This window comes from Hippopotamus amphibius, chromosome 7, assembly GCF_030028045.1.
Source record: "Hippopotamus amphibius kiboko isolate mHipAmp2 chromosome 7, mHipAmp2.hap2, whole genome shotgun sequence".
In the NCBI taxonomy this organism is placed as follows: domain Eukaryota; kingdom Metazoa; phylum Chordata; class Mammalia; order Artiodactyla; family Hippopotamidae; genus Hippopotamus; species Hippopotamus amphibius.
The window spans coordinates 89,684,688-89,691,113 of record NC_080192.1 but is presented as its reverse complement, the minus strand read 5'-3'; positions in this window follow the sequence as shown (position 1 = coordinate 89,691,113).

Sequence of the window (6,426 nt, the reverse complement as noted above, 5' to 3'; positions counted from 1 at the left end):
AGCCAATTACCATGGGAAAAAAAATCACTAACTTTACTTACAATCAGGGAAACAAAAGAGATCATTTTTCATGCATCAGATTGGCAAAAATAAAAGCTTAATAACCGTCAGCATCAGTAAAACTAGGGGTAAACAAGTGCTTTCAGATATTATTGGTTGGAGTGTAAAATAGTACAGCTTTTAAGAGGGCAATTGGACAATATATATCATACAATTTTTACATTTACATTCTTTAATTTACATTCTTTCATCCATCATTCAATTCTAAGTATCCTAGAGAAACAGTACACACATGCACACAAACATTCTTTAACTGTTGTTCCAGTTTTTTATATAAAACGGAGGTGAATGTTTTTTGTTGTGTTATTTCCGAATGGGTGAACAGTGGGGTTGTTTTTTTTTTTGGTGGTCATTTACTTACCTTTGTGATATATTCATAGTTTATTGTATTGAGATTTTTAAAAAAGATTGCTTTCTTAAACCCATCTCCTCTTTCCTCTCTCCTTCCTTCTCTCTACATCCCACTGAATCGGGAAGGCAGTCTGCACTAGTTAACTATCCCTACCTCCCACTCCTTGACTCACTGAAGCCTACATTTTGCACCTACTACTTCATTGAAAGTGCTCATTTTTAGTCACCAATTTCTTCCTTATTGCTAAATCCAGTGGACGTTTTATTTCACAACTTGTATTTTCCCCTCTGCCATATTTGACTCTTGACTGCTGCTATTTCCTTGCATTTTCTCCTCCTCCATTTCTGCAACATTACGGATCCTCAGTATCTCTCCCAGCTGTCAGGCAGCTCCTCCTCATTCCCCTCTGCAAGCTTCTCTGTCTCTGTCCCCTTCAATACAGATAGACCTAAGAGTTCTGTCCTCAGTCCTCTTCTCACTCTAGTGTCTCTGGGTGATTGCCACTCCATGGGTTGAACCACCTAAATGCTGATAACTCCCATCTCTATTCCAGCCTGGATCTCCCTTCCAAATTCCATATCATTACCTACTGGATATTTCTACCTGAATGTCACACGTAACCAAGCTCCACATTTTGAAAGGCAGACCTCATTAGCTTTCATCTTCTGCCCTCTAACTAGCAGCTATCCTTACTCACCCTCACAAACTGCTCTTCTTCCTTTTCCCACCCCAGTAAACTAGTCCCACCATCCATCTCCTCATGCCAGGAACCTGGAAGACATCTTGACTAAAAACAGATTAGATCAAAGGCACCCTAGGATATTTTAAGATTAAGAAAAGTCCAAATTCCTTGGCATGGCATTAAGAACTGGCCCTGGTTTGGTCCTTTAGTTTTAGATCTTATCACCTCACACCCAGTACTCTAGCTGGTAGTACTATCAGCACATGGTAGAAAGTCATTTGGTTAAAACAAGATTGAGATAAATCGATTAACTCCACAAACGTACTGAGCACTATTATTTACTACCTACTGGGTATATACAGCATTGAAGAAAACAGTCACCAGCTTTCAGTGGGGAACACAGGTTTTAAAGATATAACCACACAAATACATAATTTAAAATTACGACAAATACTATAAAGGGAAAGTGTAAGACAGCTTGAAAGGCTACTGATTTAGATTGTGGGTAAAGGAAGGAAGGCTTTACAGGAAGAGACATTTAAGTGGACAATTGAAGACAAAGAGTAGACAAAAGGCATTCACCTGGCAGGGATCTGCAATGGGAGTCTTGGTCCCCAATCCACCCTTCTTTGCCTTGCTTTGTGAAACAATTCTCCTTTGGCAGTTGATTCGGTGTTAAGCTTTGTCAATAGAAGGAGCTGGGGGAACAAGGCAAGGTGATAGTGACAAGAAGGCACGTTCCTCATGGTTCTTTTTATTCAGTGTGCAAGCCAGTGGATCAGTGTACATAAGACCCAGTGGTGCTCCCCTCAGTGGTTCTCGGGACCTGTCCTGGCTGTACCCTCAGGCCACACTTTCCCCACCTGCGGCTGCTTCCATGGCAGCTTTGGCTGCACCAGCCTGCAACACTCTTGCAGGCTGACATAAAATACAGGATACCCAGTTAAATGACAAATAACTTTTAATACGTTTCATGCAATATTTGGGACTGTGGTTTCACTTGCTAAATCTGGCAACCCTCGCTCCCTCACCTGGTGGACTATTTCTGAAGATCATCTTCAGCCCACCCACCTCTGGCCAATGGTAGGCAGCTCCTAAGGACCAGCTTTGGCTCACACCCGCTGGCGTGTTTCTTCACCGAGCTGCATGCTCCTGCCCACTTTGAAGAGGTCAGAAACTCAGTGCTCTCCTAAACCCTGAGTTTCTGCATTGTCCACTCTGTCCGCAAGTAGTAGCTGCTTTTTTTTTTTCTGTACCTGCAATTTCTGGATCCTTTTTAGTAGTTAACCACTTTTTACTCTTTAACAACTATTTATGGAAAATTTTCCCTTTTCAAATTTTAGTGCTTGTCGCTATCTCCTGACTGGACCCTGACTGATAGTGTTCACTTATTCAAGAAACTGAAAGATGAGTGTGGAGCAGAAGGGCTTACAGGAGTGGAGAACGGCTTGCTGTGTGTGAAGCTGGGTCAACACAGATTGCGCTTTAGAAGGCACTGCAGGCAATATTAAAGATTTTAGATTACACACTAAATACAATTTGAAGCAAAGACTTTCAAGCAGGGAAATATCATGTCAGATTTACATCTGTAAAAGATTCCTTTGGGCTTCTGATTCTGGTAGAAATGTTAGCGGCCTGGTTCTGGATCTTTCCACTTCTGGAAAACACAGGGAGCAAACAAGGAAAACATACGACCAACTGACTCCCACAAACAGTATCTTAAGTAAAACTAGGGATGCAAAGAAAACGTACACATTCCACACTGAGTGGAAGTGTGGTACTGGATGGGAAGCCAACCGAGTGCCGTGGGGAAAGGACAGAGAGTGAGGAGGGGGCTGGTGGTGGCAGACCTCAGAAATCACTCGAAAATATTCACTCTGAGAAGAGAGACAAACCCTGAGTGGAGCCTGCTGTGGGAAGGACTGAACAAGTACGTGAGTGCTGGGAGTGGCAGGGAGGGAAGGTGTGTGAAGTGCCAAACGGGTCCAGAGGCTATGTCTTTCAGAAAGCAAGTGAGGGGATCTCCTTGAAGGCAGAAGTTAGGTCCCTTAATGTAGCAGATGAACAAACCAAGGGAGCTCAGAGCTGGCACAGAACTTCTGAACAGGGTCACATCCCAAAGAGGACCCATGGCTACGCTTTTAAGGAGATAATTCATTCATTGTAGCCACAGAGGGAGGTGAGAAACCTCAACAGGGTCTTTCCCCTTCATCCTCCTGCTGGTACTTGGTCTAAGAAAAACCGTTTCAAGTATGAATAAATAGAAAGGAATAAGCACAGCATTTGTACCAAGATAGTGTAATTAAAAATAAGAAAGACAGCAAAACTTACCTAGAGTTTCCCTGGAGAAAACTCACAAGAAAAATGTTTCCACAAAGCAGCTGAAAATAATATACCGACATTCCAATGTGAATTTTAAAAATCTAATAAAGTAAATGCAGCTAAGAAATACAGGAATTCAGGGAAGAGATGTCCCTGAAGTGAAATAGAAATTGGTAGAATTTAGGAAACGGAAAAAAAATCCCTTCCCCCCCCCCAACCCGAAATGAAGATTACATTAAAAGGAACACAAGTGAGTCTGGATACCACAGGAAGTGAATATATTAAGGAACGGAGATTAGAAGATCAGAGGTGAGAAAAGCAGGGACTTTCTTGACGGTCCAGTGGTTAAGACCTCGTGCTTCCAATGCAGGGAGCGCGGGTTGGATCCCTGGTGGGGGAAACGAAGATCCTGCATGCTGCACACCTCCCCCCCACCCCCTCCAAAGAGAAAAGCAGACACAAAGATAAAAATAACTAAGAAGAAATGATAGAAACCGATGACAGGCAGAGGAAATCCAACATACAATTGCAGTTGCCAAACAAAACCAAAGCAGTGGAATAGTATAAATATTTATGAATATAATTCAGGAAACATGAAATATTATCTTGGTGCATGTACTTGGCTCAGGGAATGTTTCCTTACACAGTGTTTTCCCTGAAATGTCTCTTCCCATTTGCCTGATTTTCTTTTAGGATCTAGTCTTCTTATTTTCTCCATAGTTCTGTAAAACAACTCACAATACATAGCCTGACCTCTCAGATAACCTTAAGTCTAGCCCTCTGACCACCAGTCTGGATTGGCTGCCAGGTTGCTTCACAGCTGTAATCGTGGGACCTCCCGTTACCTCACTCCTGTTTCTAGATGATACATCATATTTTTTCTTCACTTACTCGTTTTGATGAAGTTCATCCAGTAACTGGGAATCAGTGAACAGGAAGAAAATCTTTTGAAAACTTGCATGTCTAAAACTGTCTTTATTCTATTGTTATCCATGACATAATTCATTCAAACTTTTGAAGACAGTACCCCATTGACCCCTAGGTTCCAATGTTGCTGTTTAGTATTTTTTTAATCCTTTTTCTAGTTGGTAAATTTTATTTTTTAAAAATTTATTATTTATTTATTGGCTGTGTTGGGTCTTCTTTGCTGCACACGGGCTTTCTGTAGTTGCGGCGAGTGGGGGCTACTCTTCGTTGTGGTGCGCAGGCTCCTCATTGCCGTGCCTTCTCTTGTTGCGAAGCACGGGCTCCAGACGCAAGGGCTTCAGTAGTTGCGGCACACGGGCTCAATAGTTGTGGCTCATGGGCTCTAAAGCGCAGGCTCAATAGCTGTGGCACACAGGCTTAGTTGCTCTGCAGCACGTGGGATCTTCCTGGAGCAGGAATGGAACCTGTGTCCCCTACACTGGCAGGCAGATTCCTAACCACTGCACCACCTAGGAAGCCCTACTTGGTAAATTTTAGAATGTTCTCTTTATAGGTACAGCATTCTAAAATTTCACAGTGGCATGCCTTTGTATGGGTCTTTTATATTTATTGTATAAATTCAACATTAGCCTTTTTTCAATCTTGGAACTCAAAAAAATCATCAGGGAAATTTTCCTTTATTTAATACATTCCACCCACTCCCCCATTTTCTGTTTTCTTCCTGGGACTCCTACTGATTTTATATTAAACCTCCTGAATTGATCCATATTTATTTCTTCCCTCCACTTTTGAATCCTGTTCTAGAACATCTCCTTGTCTTTTAATATTCTCACTGCATTTATTTATATTCTAGTTTCTTGTGGAATTTTATTAGTATCCTGTTCTAATTTCTTGAGTACAGTATCTTATTTGAGGATATGATAGTTGAAGTTTTATGATTCTTGAGAATTGCTTTTTATTTAGCTCTGCCTTTCACAATCAAAGTGTTTCTCAATTTCTGGTGACCTTTGGCTGTCTTTATTTAAAAGTGAAGCACTAAAAAAGGTTTGTGTACATGTGCAGGGCTTACTGATTGGCACACTCCACTGTAAGGGGATGGTGGCCAGTTACTTTTTGGTGGGGACTCTCAAATGTCAGTATCTGTCTTTTCACTCAAGAGTTGCTCAGTTTTCCCAGAGTAGAAGCCTCTAAATCTTGCCTGGTGTGTTTAAGTGTGGCTGTTGGTCTTCTAGAGATGAACAAAGATAAGGAGCTAGGGGTCTCATTTACCTAGCATGTAAAACTGCTTAATTCCTATTTTCTGTATAGCATCTCATCCAAGCTTATTAACCCTGAGTCAGAAATCTACTTTTTCCTTTTTTAGGTGAATTACAATCAGAATAACTTTTTCCTTTTTTAGGTGAATTACAATCAGAATAACAACTCTAGAGGCCATACTATAAAGTCCTATTCAACTGAGACACATTCACATACATTTTATCAAGGCTCTTAAATTAAAATTTGTTGTTTTGGAGGTATGTTCTTTAAGTTCTGAATAGTCAAAATGCTGTGACTGGAAAAAACCTACAAAGAAGATTTTGTTTTTAGAAATCATCACTCTTTCATAGAAAGGGTTTGCTCTTTATTTCCTACAAACACATTTTATACTTCCAATTCAACCGTAACCTCAAGAGCACCCTGTTGCTCCTGGTAAACTCAACTCTCTTTGTGTATGCAAACTAGTCCTTATCAACAGTCTTCTCAAAAGTAATAGAATTCTTTTTTTTTTTTTTGGCACACGGGCTTAGTTGCTCCGTGGCATGTGGGATCTTCCTGGAGCTGGGATCGAACCCGTGACCTCTGCATTGTCAGGCAGATTCTTAACCACTGCGCCACCTAGGAAGCCCCAGTAATAGAATTCTAACACACAAAAGGAAGCTGAGCAAGCACAGGAACAAAACAGGAGAAAAATAAAACTAGAATGTTAATTTCATTTTCAACAGGGAGAGAGTATCAAGAAAAATGAGGTACTGATTTTATAATGAGCTAAATCTACAGCAATTCTTTGTGGTTTTAAACAGTAACCCAATGCAAACCATGGTTT